The sequence below is a fragment of the Eurosta solidaginis genome, chromosome X (assembly GCF_040869045.1).
Source record: "Eurosta solidaginis isolate ZX-2024a chromosome X, ASM4086904v1, whole genome shotgun sequence".
Lineage (NCBI taxonomy): Eukaryota > Metazoa > Arthropoda > Insecta > Diptera > Tephritidae > Eurosta > Eurosta solidaginis.
The window spans coordinates 48,577,741-48,589,927 of NC_090324.1; the positions used below are offsets into that span (position 1 = coordinate 48,577,741).

Below are 12,187 nucleotides of genomic sequence, written 5' to 3' on the forward strand. Positions count from 1 at the left end.
GCGCGCAGTTCGCTATATCTGTCTTATAATTGAGCCTAATGTTAGTATCTTTGTCGACGATATGTAACATTTCTAGAGTGAAACGTTTGCTATAATGTTGTTCTTGCTGGAGAATCTTTGTTTCTTCAAAATTTGGTGTATGTGCTCTCATTTTACAGTGCATCATGAGTGCTGTTTTTTGATTCATTACATAATGGCAATGTTTTAAATCCGACTTGTGTTGGGCAAGTCTACTTTTCAATTTTTGTTTGCTTGTTCCTACATAAACACTATGGCCAGGCTCATTGTTTTTACCTCCTTTGCATGGAATTTCATAAACTACGTTACTTTTTTCATTTCGGGTATTTTAGATTTTGTTTTGTTGAAAAAGTTTTTCAAGGTATTAATAGGTTTGTGTGCTATTTTAATATTTTCTTTATTGTAACAATCTGACGTCGCGAGTCGTTCAGAGAGTTGAGGTACATAAATAACTGATTTGAAAATTACTGGGTTTTCGGATTTTTGCTTTTGGTTTTGATGTTTTGATTTATTTAATAAGCTTTTAATAGTTTTATCGGGGAAATCGTTATTCCTTAGTAATGCAAATATTTCTTTTTCTATTTGGTTGTGGTACATCTCATCTGAACTTTGTAACATCCTTCGAATACAGCCCATTGCTGTATTTCGTATCATCGCCTTTGGGTGTTTAGAAAAAAAGTTGACGATTCGTCCTGATGCCGTCGGTTTATTGTACCACTTTAATTTGAGCACATTTCCATACTTGTTTATCATTGAATCCAGAAAAGGTAATTTTCCGTCTTGTTCTAGTTCTATGGTGAATTGTATACTTTTGTTGAAAGAATTTAGCGCGTTTAAAGTGTTTTGTACCTCCTTTTCACTTACTATTGCAAACAAGTCATCGGCATACTTTGTAAGCAATCTTGGTTTGCATCCCAATTTTTCTAATGTGTTTTCCAAAAGTTTTTCCATTATTATGTCTGCAATCACTGGCGAAGCAGGTGATCCCATTGGCATGCCTTTTATTTGCGTATATACAGTGTCGTTGTATTTAAAATATCTACTTTCCTGAATACAGAATTTTACTATTTCTATAAATAATGCTTTGGTATCATTGTGTGTTCTTGTATTATTGTCCATTTTTCTAAAACAACGTCAAGTGCTAATTGTATAGGTATACTCGGGAATAGGGAAATAACGTCAAAAGATATAAGTTTTTCGTCATCACCTATGCAGGCATTGTTTACTCTTTCTTTTAAATCTAGTGTGTTTCGTATATTATATATGGAGTTCGCTGTTAAATTTTTGAGTATATCCGTAATATATTTACATAATCCGTACGATGGCGATCCGATTGCCGAACATATCGGTCTAAGTGGTAATCCTTCCTTATGTGTTTTGGGTGAGCCATAAATTCTGGGCGGTAACGACGTATTAGATGTAAGTTTGCTTCTTTCGGTCTTTGTTATAAGTTCCCTTTTAAACAGCTTTTCGACTAGATTATTGTTCCTGGCTTGTAATCGTGATGTGGGATCTTTATTTAGAATTCTATGCGTATTTTTGTCATTTAAAATATTTGTCATTTTTTCATTATATTCGTCAATTTCCATTGCCACGGTTTTTTTACCTTTGTCCGATGTTAAAATTTTTATGTTTTTATTTTTGCTAAGAAAATTTCGTGTTTGCTCCACTGTGTCTGTTATTGTTCTATCTATTGCACTTTGCCGATGTGTTCTCGTGTGGTTTTTTATAAGCCACGATAATTTCATGAGGGCATCTTCTTGCTGCTCTTTGTTGTTAAGAGTTTGTATCAGCTCCTCTCCATCCGCTATATATTTGAAGAGAGGAAATCTCTTGTTGTCCACTGGTAGACCAAGCTTTGGTCCTTTTGCTAACAATGCTTTTACGTCATGTGGAATCTCTACTTTCGTTGTATTTATAAACCACTCTTTTTGTTTATTGTTGTTGGTAAAAAATGAATTTCGTTTGGTTCGTAGCTTCTCATATTTCACACTTTGTCGGTTTTTTATCGTTGTTGCTAGTTTTTTACCGATTTTTTCTTCGCTTTCCATAAACTCATGGAAATCTTCTTCGCTTAATTGTTCTTTTAATTTTGTTGTTGCTTCTTCTATTTTTCTATTTAGATCTCTCATTGTATTATGTTTATGTTTGATTAGTAAGTTTAAAATTTTTGTTTGATAGTAATGTGTGTGTTGTTGTAGAAGTTTTTCTATGTCAGTGTATGTGTCACGGTCAGATACAAATAATTTATAACATTTATCTGAATTTTTTATGAAATTCGGAATTAGCTTAGACTTTCTACATTGTAAAAGGAACTTTATATTACACTTAATTTTTACCAATTTTTTGGATGTTGCTTGAAGTTTGTTGATTGTTGTTTCGGTGTTGTCATAGTTGGTTTTTATACTTGCATATCCCATTGTAATTTGTTATATGCCTACGGCGTGCCTTCCGTTTTTATATAATTGTTATTTTTGGCGACCTCTTAATTAATTACTTATTTTGTTTAAAGCTGGCTTCAGGTCAAATTGAGTAAAACACAATATGTTTAAGTTTTACTACCAATATATTTCGGCTACTCTTCCGGTAACCGTCTTCCGGGCGTAACTATTGACAAAAACCAAGATTGGTTACAAAGTATGCCGATGACTTGTTTGCAATAGTAAGTGAAAAGGAGGTACAAAACACTTTAAACGCGCTAAATTCTTTCAACAAAAGTATACAATTCACCATAGAACTAGAACAAGACGGAAAATTACCTTTTCTGGATTCAATGATAAACAAGTATGGAAATGTGCTCAAATTAAAGTGGTACAATAAACCGACGGCATCAGGACGAATCGTCAACTTTTTTTCTAAACACCCAAAGGCGATGATACGAAATACAGCAATGGGCTGTATTCGAAGGATGTTACAAAGTTCAGATGAGATGTACCACAACCAAATAGAAAAAGAAATATTTGCATTACTAAGGAATAACGATTTCCCCGATAAAACTATTAAAAGTTTATTAAATAAATCAAAACATCAAAACCAAACCCAGTAATTTTCAAATCAGTTATTTATGTACCTCAACTCTCTGAACGACTCGCGACGTCAGATTGTTACAATAAAGAAAATATTAAAATAGCACACAAACCTATTAATACCTTGAACAACTTTTTCAACAAAACAAAATCTAAAATACCCGAAATGGAAAAAAGTAACGTAGTTTATGAAATTCCATGCAAAGGAGGTAAAAACAATTAGCCTTGCCATAGTGTTTATGTAGGAACAAGCAAACAAAAATTGAAAAGTAGACTTGCCCAACACAAGTCGGATTTAAAACATTGCCATAATGTAATGAATCAAAAAACAGCACTCATGATGCACTGTAAAATGAGAGCACATACACCAAATTTTGAAGAAACAAAGATTCTCCAGCAAGAACAACATTATAGCAAACGTTTCACTCTAGAAATGTTACATATCGTCGACAAAGATACAAACGTTAGGCTCAATTATAAGGCAATTATAGCGAACTGCGCACACAGCTACAAATATTTACTTTCCAACAAAACAGTACACAGCTCCACGTCAGACAGAGCAGACGTGTAAATAAATGCAATATATGTACATATATTTTGTTCAATTTTATAATTTTTAATATGTGCAATTGTCAATGTTTTATTTTATTTTGTTTCGATTTTGTCAATAGTTACGCCCTGAAGACGGTTACCGGAAGAGTAGCCGAAATATATTGGTAGTAAAACTTAAACATATTGTGTTTTACTCAATTTGACCTGAAGCCAGCTTTAAACAAAATATGTGATATTTTAATTTTATTTTATTTTTAACGTTTTTAACGGTGATATTTAAAGTTTAATTTTATATTTTTGCACTTTATATGGGAGATAGTTGTTGTATGTTATAAGGAGTAGAAATAGCCCGGTGCTTAGTCAGTAGGTAAATGAAATACAGGCATTACAGTAGAGTTAGACCCGGCATTGAGTCGAGGGTCGAGGCCACACATTGGGCGGGAAGATATTGCAGGCTGTGTTGAAAGTTTTTTTACGTACACGCTCCATAGTGCCGGCACCATCGGCGATTGCGAGCCTGTAACGACAGCCTTGCATCATAAGCACTGGTTCGAATGAATGGCAGCATGTATCTGTAACTACGTGTGATGTGTCTAGGTTCGTGTGTTGGCCGCAATGTTGCAATGAATGTCCCAACAGCACAACGGCAACATTGTGTCTGCAGTAGATACGATGTTGCTGATGTCGTAGCAAGATTGCAGTCAAGACACAAACTAAATGTATCTGTGTAGGTGTTAGTTTGTGTAAGCGTGTAAGTGTATGAACGTATGAGTGTGTGGATGGGTAAATGAAAATACGGGAAAGCCGAAAGATAGTTATGCACACATAGGTAAAAATTTTCCGGTCTAAGTAACGTTCTCTGCCACGGCGGTAGCTATAAAAGGATACAATGTTAGGCAACGGATAAAGTTTTATTCTATAAATTCCCAGTGCAAGTTCCAGAGTAAAGTAAAGTGCGCGACTTTAAACCGAAAGAAAAAAGATCCAAAGTACAAGTGAAGTGTGCGGATTTAAATCGGAATAAAAAAAAAATGAAAAAAAGGTATTTGCGTTGTTTTTTTGTTGTGCGCGCCGTAAGTTAACGCGCGTACTCTTACAAATGTTAGACGAGGACCAGAAAACCTACCCGGGAAACCAAGGTTCGAGGTAAATCAAAGTCATCTGCTACTTGGCGTACATACAGGCAGTTTCCTCTCACCTGGCGAATTGCCCAATCAAGCCAAATAGAAAACTGCACTAATGAAGATGCATATATACGCAGATGTCTATGCATCTGCAGCCATGCAAACACAAAAGCCCCCATGTACATATGCACTAAGCGTTTTGACCTAACAATAAGTACTTTTAACTAATCCCGACCATTTGTATTCCAGTCCACCTCGCCAACGCAAGGATCCACTGGGCACAGCGTTCCTACGGCACACAGCATCTACAACATCTACACAAACTGGCGTTTTTAGACGGCTCACCGCATCTACAACAACTATACACATTTATTTGTCGACGGCACACCACGCCTACAACAACACCACATATTTTTGCTTTCAGACGACACACAGCGCATACAAAAAATACACACATTTGCTTTCCGGCGACATACCGCTCAGCAACAATTACATCACCTTTTAAATTGACAGCACGGCACACCTACTACAACAACACCCATTGGCTTTCTTGGACGGCATACAACGCATTCAACAAACGCACATAATTTCTTTCTCTTCACCGACTGCACACAAAGTCAATTTGTTTCATCGGCGGCGCAACGCCAACGATAAGCAGCATCAACGATAACACCTGTTATATTGGCGGCCACATATTTGGAATCGGCAATATATTGCCCCCACAACAACAACTAAAACAACACTATCTTCATCCACCCACCATCTCAACAAATTAATTTTTATCAGCATAAAATCAGCATTGGTAGAGGTCACAACAACGAAACACACCGGCAGCAGCAGGAAAAAGTAATTGAAGTTAAATAAAAAATTTTTTTTGGTCCCAACATACTATATTTTTGTATAATTGCAAATCCTTTTTAGTATACATACTCTTACTGTATAATTTCTTAGACATAAGTTTTGATAGGAAAAAGCTTGGAAAAAGGCGAAGGGTTTGAGCTTAAGTTTTTTGGGTTGAACATCTTTCTAAGTACAATTTTTGTTAAGTAATTTAACTTTGCTTTTTGAATTTTTGTTGAGTAATTTTTCACTCTCGCTTTTCCTTTATTTGACATTTATTTGGATTCACTTATTCCTGATTCTTTAAATTTCCTTTTGCGATTAGTTACTATGTTCTGAGTACACCGATCTTTACCGGTGTGCTCTGCCCATAGTCTCACTTCCGCACATGCGTTTTTTTTTCGGTTAGACCGCGACTAACTCAAAATTATGAAACCTTGAAAATTAAAGAATTTTTGTTTTTTGCATAGATTACACTTACAAAGATTTGCCTCAACGCTCCGGCAAACTGACCCTGATCCTTCCGGCAGAGGGCTTGCTTTTAAGCACCCAAATTAAACCTTTTTTTTCTCGATTCCTTTATCGCACACGTTTTTTTTTTTTGTCATATAGTCATCACGGCTATAAATGTATCACTATTTGTGCACTCATTATCCAATATCGTGAGCGATCGATCTGGAACAGCAATTGAGTGAGATCATATGTAACTAGCATGTATGCTTTGAGCTTTTCCTCTTTTCAGCATAGCTACTCTTCAGCTTGAAGGCGCCTGCAACACATTGAGTGACATGGTGAGTGAGTAAAAGTTATACTATGTTATTTGAGTATATATGCTAGTATGCACATATATTGACATGCAATTCCTAAATTGATGCTCAAAATTTGTAAAAAAAATAGGAATTGACAAAGAGCAATAATATATTTGGATACATAATTTTATGCGCATATGTATTTAGATACAGGTATTTTTTTTTTGCCTTAAGCCAAACTGTTTTTTTTTTTCTTTTCATCGTTCTTAATTGCATTCTCAGCTATTGAGTTAGGTCAGGGATTAGGGCTTTAACTTTATTGGTTTTTCTTAGCAGCGCAAGGAATCTCTTGTATTACGTTTGAATTGTATCTATAAGTTGCCGATTAGCTAGTAAGACATTAGGGTAGGCCGTAAACTGAAGAAAAAAAATTGTTGTGAATTGATTATTTCGTTATATTGTTAGGGTAACATTTAGTTTTACTTGTGTTATGTTTTTTTGCGGATAATAATTTCGTTTGAATTGAAGACGTGTAATTAGTATTAGGGCGTATAATAATTCAGGTTAATTTAAAATTTAGGAATTTCTTGAAATCGTAATTTATAGTTCACCTCATTTTTTTGAGTTTTATTATAATAAATGAGTAATGTATGGATGAAAATTTCAGAATTTCTATAATGCAGGGCTAAGTTCAAATCTTTGGTGTTGGTGCTGCGCTTGTGTATGGCAAGGTAAGGTGAAGGTGAGTGATAGGGAAATGACTTATTGACGGACGGGCAGACCAAGGTCAGGCTTGGGGCAATGTAAGGTAAACAGGAGTCAGCACAGTGCCCACGGTTTGGTGTAAGTTGCACTGCAGAGGGAGGGTAGACTCCACCTGAGAGGACGGGCCTCCATCTTTTTCTTCCCCTCACGCTTCCTCCCTTTTTACTTTCCCCCTCACTTTTATTTCTATCTTTTTAAGCTTTTTCTCCTTCCTTTACTATACATATGCAGGTATGAACCCTTTTTGTTCATGTGGCTGCGGGTGAGGTCGGTGGTGCAATACCCCGCCCAAGACGACGAGCTAGCCCGGGCCCCACAAGCATACCTGCTTTCCGCCGCTCCTCACCACCCAAACAGTCAGCCACGTAACACGGCGCATACATCCATTTGATGTAAATGCATTTTCAGCTCCACCGCCAATGCCAGCACCAGCCTAATGTTTCAAAACGACATACCGGCGAATATGTGTCAATATAATTTACGCCAAACCGCTGCAAACATCCCTTCGCAACCAAACGAGCTTTATAACGTTCGATGTTGCCGTGCATATCTCGTTTTAAGCTATGTACCCACTTGCAGCCGATAACCGATTACCCCGCTGGCATATCAACAAGCGACCACGTCTTATTTCCTGTTAGAACCTTATGTTCATTCTCCATTGCCTATCTCCATGAAGCTGCTTGCTCACTAGCCATTGCTTCTTCATAAGTTGCTGGCATCACCACGTCGGTTGCCTGCATAGCATTCAAAATATTATACACCTTCCTCGGACGCCCTGGCTTGCCTGTAAGAATTTTGGTAGGCCTTCCTGCTCCGCGCTTCTCTTCGCTCGCATCGGCGCTTATGTAATCATCGCCACTGGTGCTACTATTGCTGTCATCATCGTTGACATCATTACTGTCATTATCACGCTACTGCCCGCTACGAATGTATGGATGACAAATGCCCGAAAAGTTTTATGTAAAAGTAGGGATATTCTATATAGAAAGTGGAAAGGAAAGCCAGGGGACAAAATAGTAGAGTCAGAATACAAAAAATTCTGAAATTATGTAAGTAAAGAAATACAAAGAACCCGTAAGAGTTATTAACAAAATAAATTCGCTGAATTTAGATATTACATAAAGAAAACTTAGCCGAAAGAGTGTCAATACAGATGAGCAACCTTGAGTTACATTCACATATTCAAGCAATTATTTTTCACACAATCATGCACAGATGCAACTATGGATTTGAATATTGCTTGTACAGATGTGTTTTCCTTTTTTCACTTGAATTCACTTCAGTTTTAACCATCAACTATACTCATCAATAAATGTACACGAAAAACTAATTCGTAGTCTTTTATTTATTCCTAAATAAAAGCAAGCAAAATTGCAAATTTCCACAAGAAGCTTCAAATTTCACCAAATTCTTACGTATGGAGCATTCATTGTTGTCTGAAAAAATTTTATAGATCGGTGGCATATATAGCATATATCTCATACAACCAATTGTTCAGATAAGAAACTTTTCGTAATTTCTGCTTGATTTTAACAGCTAGAAGCTTCAAATCCCCCGAATGCTTAAGTATAGAGCATTCATTGTTGTTTGAAAAAATGTTATAGATCAGTGATATATATAGTTTATGGATATCTCAAACAACCGATTGTTCAGATAAGAAACTTTTCGTAATTTCTACTCCATTTTAACAGCTAAAACCTTCAAATTTCACTGAATGCTTACGTATAGAGCGTTCATTGTTGTCTGAAAAAGTTGTATAGATCGGTGGTATATATAATATATATATCATACAACCATTGTTCAGATAAGAAACTTTCGTAATTTTTGCCCCATTTTAACATCTAGAACCTTCAAATTACACCATATGCTTTCGTATATTCCAGATATTATTGTCTGAAAAATTAGAAGATAAGGGAGTTCAGAATTCTTTTAATAAGGGAGTTTAGAAGTTTATGTATTTGGTGTTGGAAACGTTGCTGTAGCAAATGAAAACTATCGATCGTGAACAACTTTTTTTCTTTTTAAATTTTTTCTTTGCATATTTTGTTTTATTTTGACAGTTGGTCATTTGCTATTCAAAATTGAAAAAATAAACTACAGTTTTTGAGGTTGCGTATTTGCCATGACGTAGCAAATGCATAGTGAAATATTCTTATTTGAATGAAGAGATATTTACGCTTTGGGCGTCAGAATATTAATTGTTTATTAACAAAAATTCTTCCCTTTTTTTTACAAAATATCTTAACCTATACATTTGCAATTAACCTAATACTTATGAATTAAAAATGTGTAAATTTGTATTGTCAGTATTTGTGTATTTAGGTATGTAGTGTAAGTGTTCATGTAGATTTGTATTATTGATATTTACTTACGTAAGTTTGTACTATTGATATTCTTATTTGTAGGTTTGTATTGTTGATAGTCACATGTGTAGATTTGTATTGCAACGCTAGCACATTTATACTTGTATGCATTATGTAAAATGTTTGTATATGCATATTTGATTAATTCATATTAACAAAGTAAACACTGCAAATGGATTGTATGTACATATTTATGTGAGAGTCTAAATTCTCGTTTTCATTACGGCATATATGTTGTCAAATGTTGCCAAAATAATGAAAACGGGTTGCCAAATAGTGTCAGTTGCGTTTGCAGTCAGGTTTGACAGCTCACTGTCAAACAAAATTGCATCCAAGTGAAAACGACCAAGTTTCAGTTTGCCAGCGCAGTTGGCAACGTTTGACACACAAAACAGATTTTCCAACATGCTGGCAAATCTGTCATTAGTGCACAGATGATTTCACAAGAAAGATAAATTTTATAAAATTTGTAGAAAATGTTTATACTTATATTAATTTGTTGACTTTTAGTTTGGAGTTTATAGTTAAAATGGAGAGCGATATGGGCGGGTTAACTTCAAATTGTACAACTTTCCTTCACCCACCCAGCGATATGGACGGGTTAACTTTCAGTTGTACAACTTTCCTTCACCCAGTCGGAACCACGGAAAAAAAGAAGCGTGTGCGCAAACTAACAGAGAAATGGACAGCGGAGCAAACTGAGAGGCTGGTCCAAGAAGTAGAGGTAAGGGACGGTACCTGGAATTTTCTGTCGCCTCAATACAGGGACAGGAATTTGAGGGAGGCTCAATGGCAAGAAGTGGCAGATATCTTACAGATGGCGCGATCTGAGGTATCTGCCAAATGGAACAGTCTGCGCTGCTCTTTCCGCGTGAGTTATTTTTTTTCTTTATAAATATATATGTAATTGCTAAATCTAACATTTATAATAGGCGGCCTTTAACAGAAAACATAAGAGCAAAAGTGGACAAGGTGCGGTACGAGCATATGCAGTAAATCCGCTATACAACTCCCTCAAGTTCCTGGAGCCGTCGCTGCAAATTGAGGCCAACACAACGTCCAATCTTCCAAGTGTAAGTATATATGTATTTATAAAAATACAGATACTTATATATGTATGTAAATGTATACACATATCTTTTTCATAACGATCGACATGATTTAAGGGGTCAGTGCTGTTTGCCAAAAAACGCTCAAGAATTTCTTGATCGTTTTCTTGCGAATAACATTTAGCTCTTTAAAAAAAGAAATAAAATAATCAGGGGATTCGTTTATACGCTTATATTCGTCGTAAAGCACAAGTGGTCTAACTCGAATTTTCGTTGTTTTAGAAAGGCATGGTACTGCGTATGGAAAAATATGCTCACTTTTACTTTCGCATTAACGGGGTACCTCCTAGCTCCCATAGTCACGCCATAAATAGCAGAACTAACTTATGTTGCCAGTGCTTGTTGTTGTGTGTTGTAAAACTCGTATATGTATATCTAATTTTTCATACAAGTTTACATTACATTATACAAGCTTTTCGAGGCATATATATGTAAGAAATGAAACGAATACCCTGAATATAATCTGCGAAAAAGCTATTTTTAACCGTTGTTCAAACAAATTATGAGATAGGGTGATTTTGAATTTTTTTTTGAAATAGGGTAATCTTCCACTCAGGCGCATTTTTTTTAATAATTAGCGGTTATTTAACATGTACCTATTGATTTATAGAAATGTCCATCGCAGCAGAGTTCACCTGCTTCCCAGGGTGACACAGACGGTTCTGAGGACTGCGATGACTCGATGTCAACACCGTCAACATCCCGAGGATCAGTGTCACGACGTCGCGCTAAAAAAGATGACGACGGTTTCTCCGAGGTGATGGAACGAGCATTAGAGACAATGTCAACGGCCGCAAAAGCTGATGCTTAGGATGACCTGGGCAATTTTGTGGCATCAAATGGCCGTGAATGGTCAACTGAACTCCCTCAACTGGGAAAGGAATTCAAGGCTGAGTTGTATGAGCTGGTATTAAAATACCAGAACAAATTTGCACGGTAAGAGCAAAAGCAATAATATTGATAAAATGTTAATTTCTCTTTTTCTTTTTTTTAGCAAAGAATAATGCCGTCGTAATTTTTACAATTATTTATGTATTTTCAGATTTACATATGTATACATTCACTAGCCAGAATAACTATGCGTCCTATATTACAGTGAACTAAAGATAGACTGAGACAAAATGGAAAATGTTAACATAGTAATTTATGTGTATTTAATAATTTTCGTAAAAACTTTATTTTTTTTTTGTGTTGTATGAAAGAAATTGCTTAACACCCTCGACGAAAAAAAATTTCACTATATTTTAAATGAAAATATACAAAAATGTAGGTACATATGTTACGAATGAAACCATTTTAAGTTTTGTCCCAGTTTACTTCAGTTCACTGTATACAGTGTTCCACAAAAGTCTACTTAGATGCACCTAAATTTCTTTTTTCAAAATTTGCATAACAATTTTCAGAATTTTTTCGAGTATGCAGTTTCGCAACCCATTCAATTCTAATACAATAATGTGTAACTTCCAAAGAGATTGAATATTTCCTTGCTTTTTGGCAATTTTTTTTTCTGACGTCTTTGCTTGTAAGTTACACATTATTATACAAGAATTGAATGGGCTACAAAACTTCATATTCGAAAAAATTCTGAAAATTGTTATGCAAATTTTGAAAAAAGAAATTTAGTTGCATCTAAGTAGACTT

At 35.5% G+C, this 12,187-nt stretch overlaps 1 protein-coding gene and 1 pseudogene across 1 annotated transcript in view; both read left to right on the forward strand.

Annotated features, from left to right (window-relative positions):
* The window catches only part of LOC137234912 (paired box protein Pax-5-like), a 2,462,599-nt gene that overhangs the window by 925,333 nt on the left and 1,525,079 nt on the right, over nucleotides 1–12,187 (forward strand). The gene's annotated exons all lie outside the window — the stretch shown is intronic.
* Nucleotides 10,255–11,486, forward strand: LOC137234195 (uncharacterized; annotated as a pseudogene).